This window comes from Phoca vitulina, unplaced genomic scaffold (genome assembly GCF_004348235.1).
Source record: "Phoca vitulina isolate PV1807 unplaced genomic scaffold, GSC_HSeal_1.0 scaffold9, whole genome shotgun sequence".
Lineage (NCBI taxonomy): Eukaryota > Metazoa > Chordata > Mammalia > Carnivora > Phocidae > Phoca > Phoca vitulina.
Window position 1 is genome coordinate 63,413,840 of NW_022589712.1, and position 17,229 is coordinate 63,431,068.

The window sequence follows — 17,229 nt, forward strand, 5'->3', positions numbered from 1 at the left end:
GGTTAGCATTACCCTGATACCCAAACCAGACAAGGATGCCACAAGAAAAGAAAATTACAGGCCAACATCCATGATGAACACAGATGCAAAAATCATCAACAAAATATTACTAGGCTGCATTATTGCCAATAGCCAAGACAACAGAACAACCTATATGTCTAGTGAAGGATGAATGGGTAAAGAAGTAGCAGTATGTATGTGTATATATACTCACACACACACACACAATGGAATTTTATTCAGTCATAATAAAGAATGAAGAATAAAATTTTGCCATTTGTGACAACATGGGTAAACCTTGAGGTAATTATGCTGTTTGATCTCACTTAAATGTGGAACAAACCAAGCTCACAAAGCAAAGGGCGGGAGGTTGAGGGATGTGGGCAAAGGTGTTTAAAATGTACTGATTTCCAGTTATAAAAAATGTCAGTCATGGGGATGTAATGTATAGCATGGTGACTACAGTTCCTAATACTTCACTGCACATCTGAAACTTGCTAAGAGAGTAGATCTTAAAAGATTTTATCACAAGAAAGCTTTATAATTATGTATGGTGGCGGATGTTAACTAATTGTGGTGATCATTCCACAATATATATAAATATAAAATCTTTACATTGTACACTGGAAACTAATATAATGCTACATGTCAATTATACCCAATTTAAAAAAAAAAGAAATCAAAGAATATCTCAAATGAAAATGGAAACACAACATACCAAAACCAATGGAATGCTGCAAAACTAGTTGAGACAGAAGTTTATAGTGATGAATGCACATATTAAGAAATGAGAAAGATCGTAAATAAACAGCCTTAACTTTACACTTCAAGGAACTAGAAAGAGAACAAACTAAGCCCAGAGTTAGCGTAAGGAAGGAAATAATAAAGATCAGAGCAAAAGTAAATGGAAACCAGAAAAGCAATAGAAAAGATCAATGAAACTAAGATCCTAGTTTTTTTGAACGATAACAAAATTTACAACTCTTAAGCAAGACTGAGAATATGAGACAGAAGACTCAAATAAAAAGAAATTACAACAGACACTACCAAAATAAATAGGATCATAAGAGACTACTATGAATAATTATATGACATCAAAGAAATGGATAATTTCCTAGAGACACAGAAATAGGAATGTCTGAACAGTAACATGTGAGGAGATTGAATCATTATCAAAAACTTCCTGACAACTGAAACCCCATGACCAGATAGATGTCTTACTTAATTGGGCAATTCTGTCAAATATTTAAAGAAGAATTAATGCCATTACTTTTCAATTTTTTTCTAAGAACTAGAAGAGGAGGGAACACTTCTAAACTCATTTTATGAGGCCAGCATTATCCTGATGCCAAAGCTAGATAATGATGCTACAGGGATGGATGGAAAACTATAGATCCTATGAAAAGAGAGGCAAAAGAACATATCTAATGATATTAAAGGCAAAATACAACAGACCCACAGCTAACACTATAGTCAGGGAAAAATTGAAAATTTTTCCTCTAAGATCAGGAACAAGACAAGTATGCTCACCTTACCACTCTTATTCAAAATAGCCCATGCAAGTCCTAGCTAGAGCAACCAGGCAAAACAAAGATATATAAAGTATCCAAATAGGAAAGGAATAAGTAAAACTGTCATTATTTGCAGATGATGGGACCTTATATATCGAAAATCCCGAAGACTCAAATTATTGGATCTAATCAGTGACTTCAGTAAAGTTGCACAAATTAAAACCAATATAGAGAAATCAGTTGCACTCTATTCACTAACATACATCTGAAAAGGAAAAAAAAAAATCTATCTCATTCACAAACACATCAAAAACAATAATAAATACAGAGGAATAAATTTAACCAAGGAAGTAAAAGATCTGTATAATGAAAACTACATAACTTTGCTAAAAGAAATTGAAGACAACATAAACAAATGGAAAGACATCTCGTGTTCACAGTTTTAAGAGATAATATTGTTAAGATGTTCATGCTACCCAAAGCAGTCTACAGATTCAATGCAATTCCTATCCAAATCCAATGTAATTTTTCACAGAAACAGAAAAAATAATGCTCAAATTTGTTTAGAACCTCAGAAGATCCCTAATAGATATAATAATCATGGGAAAGAACAATAAAACTAGAGGTATCACACTTCCTAATTTCAAACTATACTACGAAGCTATGGTAATTAAAATTTGGTACTGGTGTAAGATAGACGCATGGACCCATGGAACAAAATAAAGAGCCCAGAATTAAGTCCCTGCATATAAGGTCAATTAGGAGATCAGGAACAACCAGTGAAGAAAAGATAATTTCTTCAACAAATGGTGCTGGGAAAACTGCATAACCACATGTAGAAAAAGAAAACTGGACCCCTAATTTATACAACTCACAAAAATTGCCTTGAGAGGGACTTGAAGACTTAAACATAAGACCTGAAACTGCAAAACTCTTAGGAAAAAAATATGGGTAAGAACCTTCTTGACATTGGTCTTGACATGATATTTTGTATATGACAACAAGAGTACAAACGACAAAAGAAAAAAAAATCAGTAAGTGGGACTATATCGAACTTAAAATCTACACTGTAGAAGAGAAACAATAAAATGAAAAGACAGCTATGGAATGGTAGGAAATATCTGCAAACCATGTATTGGATAAGGAGTTAATATCCAAAATTTATAAAGAACTCATACAATTCAATTAAAAAAATCTGATTAAAAAATGGGCAGAGGAAAAGTAGAGACATTTTTTTCCAAAGAAGATATCCAAATGGCCAACAGGTAATCATCAGGGAAATGCAAATAAAAACCAAAATAAGATGGGCATAATAACAGATGTGAGGTGCTATCATCAAAAAGAACTGTTGATTAAGATGTGGAGAAAAGGGAACCCTTGTGTACCGGCAGTGGGAATGTAAAGTGGTGCAGCCACTACAGAAAGCAGTATGGAGGTTCCTTAAAAAATTAAAGACAGCACTATCATAATATAGAAATTTCACTTCAGAGTATTTATTCAAAGGAAATGAAATCACTATCCCCAAAGGATATCTGCACCCTCATGTTCCTGCCAGCATTATTTACAATAGACAATATATGGAAACAAGGTAAGTGTCCAATGGATGAATGGATAAGGAAAATGTGGTATATATACACAATGGAATGCTATTCAGCCATGAGAAAACAAGAAATCCTGCTATGTGTGACAACATGGGTGGACCATGAGGTCATTAAGATAAGTGAGACAGGTCAGACAAAGACAATTTAGGATATCTCTTACATGTGGAATCTAAAAGAAAATGAATGCAAAACAACAACAACAACAACAACACAAAAAACCAGTAGAATCGTGTTGCCAGGGCCTGAGGGCTGGAGGAATGGGAGTGATTTTGTTTAAGGGTATATACTTGGAACTAGTAGATAAAAACCATGGAGATCTAACACACAGGACAGTGGTTATACACAACAAAACCGTATTATAAAGACTAGATCTTAATTGTTCCCATCACTAGAGGAGATTATAATTATGTGACATGATAGAGGTATTAGCTAGTGCTACAATGGCAATCATACTACAGTATAAATTTATCATTGCGTTGTAAACCTTAATTTACATGCTATATGCTGGTAATATCCCAAAAAAGGAGGTAAAAATCAGATCAAGCTTTCCTCCTCCAGCTCCTCCACACCCCACCTTCACTCCTCTATACCTTTCATCTTCCCCTAGAATACAAATGAGGTCTTCCTACACCTATATGGTGCTATAATACTTAGTACTTTTCTCTTCCTGCAATTACTTGTGTTTGTCTCTGACCTCCACCAAACTGCAAAGCCCCTTAAGATACAGAGAGATTATATTATTCTTAATATTACCAGCATCTGGAATAGCACCTGAATGAATGCATACATGAGTGGAAGATTTCCATGCAAAACTGGTTAACAGTCAAATTAAACTCTAGGTCTGCCATTTATATACCCCATTTAGGTGAGATTTACCAAGTTTTCACCACAAATTCACCCTGTAACTTAAGAACAAGGAAGGAAAAAAAGGGGCAGGGGGAGGAGATCATTGATAGTATAACATCTTTCAAATGGAGCTGAAAAATAATCTTAAAAAAAACCACAAACATACTACATGCAACTTTTAACATAGCCAAAAATCTGCATGAGCCTGAGAAACAGAATTTTCTTATTTATTTATTTGGCCTATGACTCTAGAGCCATAGGCCAAATAAATAATGGATGCTGGTAAACTAACAGTATGAGAAATGTGATTTATATATAACATAGAAAAACACTTGCTATTTTAAAATACAAAATTATTAAAATGCAAGACCATCAGTGGCTAAGTTGGTTCTTTCACTGGATCCTCCTGATTTTCTTTTACCTAGATGGGTGGTTTAATTCAGTCAGATTGTGATGTGATGATGTTATATAGTTAACAACCCACAATCTCCGTGGCTTTCAAAGACAAGCATTTGTTTGTTGCACATAGTTATATGGACTGGCTATGATGGCTGTGCTCCAGACTGTGGATCAGGTTCAGATCTGCTCCCTGTGCCTATCATTCTGGGGCCTAGGAAGAAAGAGCACCTGAGGCATGCTGTTCTTATAGAAAAGGAATACAACCATGGAAGCACATATGGTGTTTATGCTCAGTTATGGTATATATTATGTTTTTTCACATCTTATTAGCCAAAGCAAGCCATGAGGCCAAGGCCAACATCAATGGGTCAGGAGGTACACTCACTCTTTTCCATGGAGGGGAAGGGAAAAAGGACTGTTGACTAAACAGTGACACAATCTACCAAAATGTGTTTCACTCAAACACTGTTTCACCACTGTGGTCTTTTTTTTTTTTAAATTTATTTCTTTTAGAGAGAGCGTGTGAACAGGGGGAAACGGCAGAGAGAGGAAGGAGAACATTAGATTCCCCACTGAGTGGGGAGCCCCACAGAGGGCTCCATCTCAAGACCCTGAGATCATGACTTGAGCCAAAATCAAGAGTCTGACGCTCAACCTACTGAGCCACCCAGGAGAGCCCCTCACTGCTATGTTCTTAAAGATACAGGAGGATGGCAAAGATACAGTGGATAAGACCCAGCTCTGATTTTTATTATATAGTTAAAAAGTGCTACAACAGTCCTTGTTCCAATGAATATGCTAACAAATATATCAAAGAGCAGATAACTTGAAACTCATAATTTATATTTTGCTTTACTCATTTACTCTGCTCCCCCAAGAAATTAATTAGTCCACGTTTGCTAGAGATAAAGCAAAACAAGTAACTAAAGTGTCAAACATTTTTGTTATTCCTGCTCATTTGTTTGACTTAAAAGCACTCACCTAAAATGACTCTTGATTGAAGTTAATAAATAAAAACTGCAATTACAAAGTGACTAATACTAGTTAAACCCTTATGTAATCAAAACTAATAAGCTATGACAAAAGCTTAACTGTGAGACAAACTCATTTCTTAACAAACTCTCTATTCCTAAACCAAAAAAAGAGAATAAAGGAAAAACATTTTTAGCTCAAAAAGTAGAAAGGGAAGAGTAAAACAAACCTGACGAAAGAATGATTAATTCTATCAATCAAGATTGAATAGAATTAATACACTAAAACTATTAGAATATTTTAAAAACCTATTAGAATATTTTAAAAATAAAACTGATAAATTGAAGGGCTGCTTTTTTGGCAGGAAGGGGCTAAGCAATTCTATACTAATCAAATTGTAGAAAAGGGAGATTATTTCCTTGTGCTGAAAATTAGCAAGGGCAAAAAGAGTTACTAATAAACCCACTTATTTTACTCTTAAAGTTTCAGGTGTGGTAAGTTATGCAGATTGTAGGCCCCAGTTTATTAGCACAGAACTCACAGTATTATTCATCTCTTCTATCAGTGCCTTAGAACTTTAATTTTAGTAAGTTATTGTCATTATTTAAGCATTAACTTTTCTTTGTATTAGCAGGCAAAGTTTCCATTCTTTATAAAAACAGGACATATTACACTTTATCTAATTATAAGAAATATCTGCTCAACACTACAGAAATCACATAAAAACTCAATAACTAAAACCATCTTATGGTTTCATCCTGTCATTTTACAAATGAGGTAGATAAGCCAAGAAGATGAAGTAATTAATATAAAATTCCAGAGCTGAGATTAACTCTAATCTCATGGTGCCTGGTCTATTTTTGTAAGCACTGCATAGTTGCTCCCCAGACACAAGGCCAAGAAATTATCCTAAACATTTTGTAAAATATTAGCCTGTCTGGTTCCAAATGATTCTGATCATTAGATATAAAAGCTGAAGCACAGATAGACCAAGTATGTTGGCAATTAGATATCTTTGCCACATTCTCCTAAACAGGAAGCTTTAAATTTATTTTATTTTATTTTTTTAAAGATTTTATTTATTCATTTGAGACACAGAGATACAGAGAGAGAGAGAGAGCATGAGCAGTGGGAGAGGCAGAGGGAGAGGAAGAAGCAGACTCCCCGCTGAGTCAGGAGCCCGATGTGGGACTCGATCCCAGGACCCTGGGATCATGACCTGAGCCGAAGGCAGATGCTTAACCATCTGAGCTACCCAGGCGCCCCTAAACAGGAAGCTTTAAAGAGGAGAAAACCAAACCTATCCTCATGCATCAGAACATCCTCCCTTTACCTTTAAACTCCTGAAAGTATATACTTAAAGGCCAGCTTTCTTGAGTTGTGAAGGCCTCTTCCCTCTCATCTCCCAGGATTACAGAATTTAGAATTACATGGACAGAAGAGTGGCCTTTGGACCTGTTTTGTGGAAGAATAATCATATTACTTATCCAGTTTCAGACCTGGTGCCAGAATTTGCAAGGTCTGTGTATTTGCAGATTTCAAGTGCCAATGAGAGCTTACTGAATGGTACTGGGGGACATGGCATATGACAGCTCTTTCCAGTCAGCTAATTTAGGTGATGCTGCTGCCTTAGGAGCTTTAGGATTATAAAGTAGAAAAAGAAGGCTTTATGGACAGGAATTGGGGGTTAAAAAAAAAAAAAAGAACTTGCCTATTTAGCTGATCCTGTTTGCCTAGAGTTCTAGTTCCACTCCCTGATAAATTGCTGATTCCTTAAGCTGCAAAAGAAGTCTTAAAACTCATTTTTCAGATTTTTATTTGAAAATAAATATTTCAACAGTGGTCCACATCATCTCTTAAAGACCTCACTTAACTTACCTGTACTGGACAAACCAGTCTGTCTTCCATTAGGATATATAAACTTCAAGACATTTCAGAGCAAATAAAAACCCTCAGTGATTTTTAAGAGTGGTAACAACCTGAGAATTCAGACTAAGTAGTCTCTAGTGAAAAGATACTCTGATTCACATTTTAAGATTTGCTAATACACTACCTTAAAAAACAGGAACAAACATGAAGAAAAATGAGCAATCTAAGAATTATTAGACATGAAAATTATTGCTTAAGGACAAGAACAGTAGAACAGATAATGAAAAAAAACTACATCAGTATCAGGAAGACAAGGTTATTAATAAACATTCCTTTTACACTTCATTCTAAATTATTCTTGAATTATATACTAGAATCTCATATGAAGTGCTTTGTTTTTGGACTATTATGTTTCATTGATCTCTTTCTGTATCCTAATGCTAATGCCATACTCCTAATATCTGTCATTTTATAGTACATTTCATTATTTGGAAAAACAAGTTTTCCTTTCATTAATTAACATTTTTTAAAGTCTATTTTTTTTTTTAAGATTTTATATATTAGGGGCTCCTGGGTGGCTCAGTTGGTTAAGCGTCTGCCTTTGGCTCAGGTTATGATCCCAGGGTCCTGGGATCCAGCCCTGCATTGGGCTCCTTGGTCAGCAGGGACCCTGCTTCTCCCTCTCCCTCTGCCTGCAGCTCCCCTTGCTTGTGCTTTTTCTCTCTCTCAAATAAAAAAAAAATAAAATTAAAAAAAATTATATTTTAAATAAAAAAATCTTTAAAAAAAAATTTAAAAAGGGTGCCTGCGTGGCTCAGTTAGTTAAGCTTCTGCCTTCTGCTCAGGTCATGATCCCAGGGTCTTGGGATCAGGTCCCACATTGGGCCCCTGCTCAGCGGGGAGTCTGCTTCTCCCTTTCCCTCTGCTGCTATCTGTCAAATAAATAAAATCTTAAAAAGAAAAAAAAGATTTTATTTTTTAGAGAGAGAAAGCACACATGTGGGCGAGTATGAGCGGGGGAGGGGCAGAGGGAGAGGGAAAAGCAGACTCCCGCTAAGCCCAGAGCCCAACAGGGGGCTCAATCTCAGCATGACCCTGAGATCATGACCTGAGCTGAAGTCAGACACTTAATCGACTGAGCCACCCAGGCACTCCTAAAAGTCTTACTTTTTTCTAACATTTATAAACTTTAGGATTAGGTGGTTAAATTCTGCATTTAAAATCTCATTAGAATTTTTCATTGGGATTAAATTTATATATTATATTAAAATATAAAATACAGGGGGCACCTGGGTGGCTCAGTTGGTTAAACATCTGTCTTTGGCTCAGGTCATGATGTTGGGGAACTCGAATGGAGCCCCACATCGGGCTTCCTGCTCAGCGGGGAGCCTGCTTCTCCCTCTCCCTTTATCCCTCCCCACCACTCATGCTCGCGTATGCTCTCTCTCTCTCAAATGAGTGGATAAAATCTTTAAAATGTATATATAAAATGCAAATGATCAAAAGAATGGCCACTTGGCAATTCTGACTCTTCACATTAAATTCATGTTTCTCCATTTATGCAAGTCTTTTATATCCTTTCATAAAATGCCAAAGATTTTTCGTAAGTCTACTGCTATGCTATTTTCAGTGTACATGTTTTCCATTTTTCCCTTGTTAATATAGGAATCCTATTGACTCAGATATGCTTTGGTTTCATCCACCTTACTGGACTCATTACATACAAGTTTTTAGATACTTTTCATGAGTTTTATAGATATTTTCTATTTGCAAAGAATGGTAATTTTACTTAGAACATTTTTTCTTTTTGTATTTTTTAGTTAAAATAATTTGTTCAGAAACACTATAACAGGGACGTCTGGGTGGTTCAGTCAGTTAAACTGCTGCCTTCAGCTCAGGGCATGATCCAGAGTCCTGGGATTGAGCCCTGCATTGGGTCCTTTGCTCAGTGGGGAGTCTGTTTCTCCCTCTGCCTCTCTCCCTGCTTGTGCTCACTCTGTCAAATAAATATATAAAATCTTTAAAAAAAAAAAAAAAAGATTCTCTATAACAGTATTAAATAATACTGATGACAGAGGGCATTCTTGATTGATCTTGGTTTAATGAGCATACCACTGTTTTTCCATTAAGGATGGTGTTTGAGGAGCGCCTGGGTGACTCAGTGGGTTAAGCATCTGCCTTCAGCTCAGGTCATGATCTCAGGGTCCTGGGATCTAGCCATCTGGCTCCCTGCTCAGTCTGGAGTCTGCTTCTCCCTCTGCCCCTCCCCCTACTCATACTCTCTCTCGCTCATAAATAAAATCTTAAAACAAATTCAATTCAGTTTTATTTACTTAATATAGTGCTTACTGTGTGCCAGACACTGAGTACTTTTCATATATTACCTCATGGAATCTTTATAATCACTCTGTAAAGTACATTTTCTTACTTCTTCCATTTGAGAAATGAGGAAACTGAGGCATACGAGTTACATAGTTCTTATAAATGGCCGAGTCAGAAGTGAATGCAGAGATTTGGATTCAGATTTCATACTCTTGAAACCATTCTTAGATTCTTGCTAATAAACACTTATCTAAGTTTTCTTCAGAAATTTTGCACATATTTTCATTAGTAAGATCAGTTTATAAATCTTTTTTTTTTAAAGATTTTTTATTTATTTATTTGAGAGAGAGAGAGAGCACAAGTGGGAGGTAAGGGCAGACAGACTCCCTCCTGAGCAGGGAGCCCAACTCGGGGTTCGATCCCAGGACCCCGAGATCACGACCTGGGCTGAAGGCAGATGCTTAACTGACTGAGCCACCCAGGTGGCCTAGTCTATAGATCTTTCTCATGCCATACTTGTGTGGTTGGTTTATCCAGTAGATAAACCAATAGAATAGGGCAAAAGTGATAGTCACTTCTAAGATTAGGTCAAGAAAACACTGCGGCTTCTCCACTGGACTCTCTCAGATCATTCACTATGGGGAACTAGCTGCCATGTCTTAAGGAGACTCAGGTAGCTTTGTGGAGAGGCTTAAAGAACCCAAACTCCCATTCCAATAGCTGAAAGGAACTGAGGCCTGTTAACCCTCACATGAGAAAGCTTGGAAGGATCCTACAGCCTTCAGAGATAATTGCAGCACCAGTAAACAGATTGACTATAACCTCTTGGGAAAACCTGACAAGACCCACCAGGTTAAGCCATTTCCAGATTCTCAACTTTCAGACAATGGGTGAGATGATACAGGTTTGTTGCTTTAAACTGCAGAATTTTAGGGTAATTTGTTATGCAGCACTAGATAATGAATAAACTTTCCATTATATTTCAGTATCATAAGAATCTGCTGTTTCTCAAAGGTTGACTAGAAGTGCCAGGTGAAATCTGATGCTCTGGGAAGACATGTTCAATAAACTTCTAGAATTTTTTCTAGGATACAAGTCAATTCAGATTATTTAAACTTCTTTCTACACATAAATTTATTTTTTTATATTTTCTAAGAAAATGGCCCATTTCTTATACATTTTAAATATGGTGATATAAAATCTAAACTCTCTTCTGCATCTATGGCTATACTCCCTTTTAATTTTTGATATATTTTCTCTATTTTTTTTCCTTTTTTAATCTCACCAGTGACTTTTCTATTTTATAAGTGAAAAAATGATGGATTTATCCAGGCTACTGATTTGAAGGTTTTGTATTCTATTTAATTGTTTACTTCATCCTTATTAATTCCTCCTCTCCCTTTTTAGCTTATTATTTTTTTAGCTTTTTAGCTTATTATCGCTATCCCACTAGTATTAATAATGCAGTAATTTTCTCAGTGCTATTTATTTTTATATCATCTTAAATTTCACTCTTGATTTTTCTTTTTAAGTGTTATTTTAACTAGAATTTTACAATTAAAATTTTTTAAATTTGATACCTTTTAAATGTTTCATTTGGCCTTAATTGTTCCTTAGTTATACTGAATATGGCCAAAGAATGCAGAATCTACGGTTATAGTTCTTGTGAATTTATTATGATTAATGTTGCCACCTTCTACATAACCAATTTTTGAAAGGTATTTGTGGATAAAAACAATGCTTATCCTCTTACTATTTAGTACAGAATTTGCAGTGCTACTGAAATCCTTTTAATTATCATTTCTGTTTGTTTCCATGATTCATTAATTTCCAAAAGAAAATCTTATACTGTGAAAAAATTTCTGCCATTTGTAACACACTTTAATATATGGGTAGAATATATTTGGTCTGGGACACCTGGGTGGCTCGGTCAGTTAAGCATCTGCTCAGGTCATGATCCCAGGGTCCTGGGATTGAGTTCCTGCATCAGGCTTCTTGCTTAGCAGGGAGCCTGCTTCTCCCTCTGCCTGCTGCTCCCCCTGCTGTGCTCTCTCTCTCTCTCTCTACCTGACAAAAAAATAAATAAAATCTTAAAAAACAAAACAAAACAAAAAAGAATATACTTGGTCTTACAGCTCTCTTCAGACTTTCATCTGCATCTTATATGTATATAAATAGGTGTGTGTTTGTGTGTGTGGGGGGGTATATGTGTTAAATACAGCTTAAGTAAATATCAGATTTTGACAAATTTTTGAGTGGCAGTTTGTTTTCCAATTACTTTGTAAATACTAAAATTCACATGGTGAACAACATTTGTTTTTAGTACATCTTTGACATCTAAAATATTTAAACATGTAAATCTAATTACTATATTATCTTCATAAAAGAACACTTCAATCCTTTTCTACTAAGTAAACAATAAGTAAATGAATGTAATATATGTATTTAAAATAGTAGAGATCTTTAATAAATTATAATGTACACAAGCTTTGGAATTCATGATAGAAATTTTTTTATGAAAAAATACAGTATTAGAAAAGATTCTCATTCATATTTTCATTTTTAATAAAAATAACTATTCCAAAAACTAATATACTCATGTCCAAAAGAATTAACTTAAGTAGCTTGATAATAAAATGAAATATCTTCAGAAGGTCCAGTTCAAGATGGTGACAGGAGGATCCTTAACTCACCTCCTCCTATGGATATACTAAATCTACAACTATGTACAGAATAATTTCCTCTGTAAGAAAATCAAAAAATAGCTGAGTTACTTCTATACATCAGGCTAACAAGAAAAAAAACCCATGTTGAAATGGATAGGACAGGCTGAGACACAATCTAACCATAAACCCCACTATCAGTGCAGCAATCCACAATCATGAGGACATAGAAGCAAAAACCTTATATTAATAAACTGAATTCAACAATACATTAAAAAGATCATACACCATGATTAAATGGGATTTATTCCAGGAATGCAAGAATGGTTTGACATCAGCAAATCAGTCAATGTGAAACGCAACATTAATTAAGAATAAAAGAAGAATGTTGAAAATGAAAACCAAAGCTGGTGGCATCACAATTCCAGACTCCAAGCTCTATTACAAAGCTATAATCATCAAGACAGTATAGTACTGGCACAAAAACAGACACATAGATCAATGGAACAGAACAGAGAGCCCAGAAATGGACCCTCAACTCTATGGTCAACTAATCTTCGACAAAGCAGGAAAGAATGTCCAATGGAAAAAAGTCTCTTCAACAAATGGTGTTGGGAAAATTGGACAGCCACATGCAGAAGAATGAAACTGGACCATTTCCTTACACCACACACAAAAATAGACTCAAAATGGATGAAAGACCTAAATGTGAGACAGGAATCCATCAAAATCCTTGAGGAGAACATAGCAGCAACCTCTTCGACCTCGCCACAGAAACTTCTTCCTAGACACATCGCCCAAGGCAAGGGAAGCAAGGGGAAAAATGAACTGCTGGGACTTCATCACGATAAAAAGCTTTAGCACAGCAAAGGAAACAGTCAACAAAACCAAAAGACAATCGACAGAATAGGAGAAGATATTTGCAAATGACATATCAGATAAAGGGCTAGTATCCAAAATCTATAAAGAATCTATAAAGAACTTATCAAACTCAACACCCAAAGAACAAATAATCCAATCAAGAAATGGGCAGAAGACATGAACAGACATTTCTCCAAGGAAGACATCCAAATGGCCAACAGACACATGAAAAAGTGCTCAACATGGCTTGGCATCAGGGAAATACAAATCAAAACCACAATGCGATACCACCTCACATTAGTCAGAATGGCTAAAATTAACATGTCAGGAAATGACAGATGTTGGCGAGGATGCAGAGAAAGGGGAACCCTCCTACACTGTTGGTGGGAATGCAAGCTGGTGCAGCCACTCTGGAAAACAGTATGGAGGCTCCTCAAAAAGTTAAAAATAGAGCTACCCTATGACCCAGCAATTGTACTACTGGGTATTTACCCCAGAGATACAAATGTAGGGATCTGAAGGGCCACCTGCATCCCAATGTTTATTGCAGCAATGTCCACAATAGCCAAACTATGGAAAGAGCGCAGATGTCCATGGACAGATGAATGGATAAAGAAGATGTGATATATACACACACACACACACACACACACACACACACACACACAATGGAATATTATGCAGCCACCAAAAAATGAAATCTTGCCATTTGTAATGACGTGGATGTAACTAGAGGGTATTATGCTAAGCGAAATAAGTCAATCAGAGAAAGACAATTATCATAAGATCTCACTAATATGTAGAATTTGAGAAACAAGGCAGAGGATCATAGGGGAAGAGAGGAAAAATGAAACAAGAAGAAACCAGAGAGGGAGACAAACCATAAGAGACTCTTAATCTCAGGAAACAAACTGAGGGTTGCTGGAATGGAGGGGGTGGGAGGGATGGGGTGGCTGGGTGATGGACACTGGGAAGGGTATGTGTTGTGATGAGTGCTGTGTATTTTGTGAGACTGATGAATCACAGACCTATATCCCTAAAACAAGTAATACATTATATGTTAATAAAAAAAAAATGTATCATCTCAATAGATGGAGAAAAAAAGCATTCAACAAGATTCAACATCCATTTATGATAAAACTATCAATAAAGTGGGTATAGAGGAAATGTACCTCAACATAGTAAAGGCTATATGACAAGCCCCCAGCTAACATCATACCCAATGGAGAAATACTGAATGTATTTTCCTCTAAGATCACGAATAAGATAAGGATGCCTACACTCATCACTTTATTCAACGTAATATTGGAATTCCCAGCCAGAGTAACAATGCAAGAAAAAGAAATGAAAGGAATACAAATTAGAAAGGAAGAAACAAAACTGTCATTATTTACAGATGACATATGACATAGAAAAGTCTAAAACTTCATCACAAAACTGTTAGAATAAACAATTTATTGTTTTATTCTAATTTAGTAAAGTTGCAGAATACAAAATTTAGTAAAGTCGTAGAATACAAAATCAGTATATGAAAATGTTGGTATTTCTATTCACTAATAATGAGCTAACAGAAAGAGAAATCAAGAAAATCCGTTTACAACTGCATCAAAAATAATAAAATACCAGAATAAATTTTACTAAGAAGGTGAAAGATCTGGACACTGACAAGCATGAGACATTAATGAAAACAAAGTGAAGAAAACACGAATGGAAAGATATTCCATGCTCATGAACTAAAAGAACTAATATTGTTAAAATGTCCATGCTACACAAAGCAATGTATAGATTCAGTACAATCCCTATGAATATTCCAATGACATTGTCAACAGAAATGGAACAAATATTCCTAAAATGTGTATGGAACCACAAGAGAGAACCAAAGCAATCTTAAGAAAGAAAAACAAACCTGGAAGCATCGAGGTTCCTAATTTCAAATTATATTATAAAGCTACAGTAATTGGGGTGCCTGGGTAGCTAAGTCGTTAAGCGTCTGCCTTTGGCTCAGGTCATGATTCCAGTATCCTGGGATCGAGCCCCGCATCGGGCTCCCTGCTCAGCAGGAAGCCTGCTTCTCCCTCTCCCACTCCCCCTGCTTGTGTTCCTGCGCTCTCTCTCTCTCTCTGTCAAATAAATAAAAATCTTTAAAATAAAAAAAAAAAGCTATGGTAATCAAAACAGTATGGTACTCGCAAAAACACAAACAAAAAAAACAAAACCAGACACAGATCAATGGAACACACAAAATAGAAAGCCTCCCTCCCTCCCAGAAAATTCCATGCAGATATCGTCAATTAATCTTCAACAACAGAGCCAAGAATACACAATGGGGAAAGGCCAGTGTCTTCAATAAATCGTGTTTGGAAACCTGGAGAGCTACATGCAAAAAAAATGAAACTGAACCACTAAATTACACCATATACAAAATTAACTCAAAATGGATTAAAATCTTAAACATAAGTCTAGAAAGTATAAAACTTTTGGAAGACAACATAGGTGATAAGCTCCTTGACAAAGGTCTTAGCGATGATATTTTGGATTTGACATCATAAGGCAAAGGCAACAAAAGCAAAAATAAGTGGGACTACATCAAACTAAAAGGCTTCTGCACAACAAAGTGAAAGGCAACCTAGCAAATGGGAGAAAATATTTGCATATCATATATCTGATAAGGAGTTAATATCCAAAATCAATTTAAAAAAGCATACAATCCAATTAAAAAAGGGGCAGAAGTTCTGAATAATTTTCCTAAGATGATATCTGGATGGCCAACAGGTACCTGAAAAGGTGCTCATCCTCACTAATTATCAGGGAAATGCAAATCAAACCACAGTGAGATACACCTCACTCCTGTTAGTATGGCTATTATCAAAAAGACAAGAAATAACCAGTGTTGGGAGGACCTGGATGGCTCAGTCAGTTGAGCATCCAACACTTGGTTTTGGCCAGGTCATGATCTCAGGGTCATGGGATCGAGTCCTGTATCAGGCCATGTGCTCAACGTGGAGTCTGCTTGAGATGCTCTTTCTCTCCCTCTGCCCCTAGCCCTGTTCATGCACGCACATACCCTCTCTCTCTCTCTAAAATAAATCAATCTTTAAGAAATAACAAGTGTAAAAAAAAAAAAAAAAAAAAGAAATAACAAGTGTTGGAGAGGTTGGGGAGAAAAGGGAACCCTTGTGCACTGTTGGTGGGAATATAAATTGATGCGGCCACTATGGAACACACTATGGAAGTACTTTAAAATATTAAAAATAAAACTACCATATGATCCAGCAATTCCCTTTCTGGTATTTATCCAAAGGAAACAAAAACAAATTTGAAAAAATAGTGATGCTTACTGCACAATTACACGCATACCTCAGAGACATTACAGGTTCGGTTCCAGACCATCACTATAAAATGAATATTGCAAAAAAGGAGTCAAATGGATTTTTTGGCTTCCCGGTGCATAAAAAAGTTCAGCTTACACTACACTGTAGTCTGTTAAGTTTGCAATAGCATTATGTCTAAAAAACAATGTATGTGTCTTAATTAAAAGATACTTTATTGCTAAAAAATGCTAGCCATTATTTGATCTTTCAGCAAGTCATAATCACTCATCACCGATCACCTTAACAAATATAATGAAAAAGTTTGAAATACTGTGAGAATTACCAAAACGTGACACAGAACATGAAGCAAAAGCTGTTGGAAAATATATTTGCTGTATGCAGGGTTGCCCCCAAACTTCAATTTTTTAAAAAAAGTGTAGTATCTACAAAGCACAAAATCTAAGCACAAAATGAGGTGTGCCTGTGTTTACAATAACCAAGAAATGGAAATAACCTAAATGTCCATTAATGGATGGATGGAGAAAGAAAATGTGGTATATATAAAGGCAAATATTATTCTGCCACAAAAAGAAGGAAATCTCGCCATTTGCTACAACATAGATGGACCTTGAGGACATTATGCTACGTGAAATAAGTCTGTCAGACAGAGACAAATATCCTAAAACACCTCATTGACACAGATAACAGATGTAATGGTTGTCTGAGGTGGGGGTGGGGAGGGGGTGAAATGGGTGAAGATGGTTAAAAGGTACAAACTTCCAGTCATAAAATAAAAAAGACCTAGGTATATAATGTACAGCATAGTGACTACAGGTAACATTGTATGATACATTTGAAAGCCACTAAGAGAACA

General features: G+C 35.8%; 1 protein-coding gene across 3 annotated transcripts in view; it reads right to left on the reverse strand.

Annotated features, from left to right (window-relative positions):
* MANEA (mannosidase endo-alpha) overlaps positions 1-17,229 on the reverse strand; it is a 75,293-nt gene that overhangs the window by 14,743 nt on the left and 43,321 nt on the right. The gene's annotated exons all lie outside the window — the stretch shown is intronic.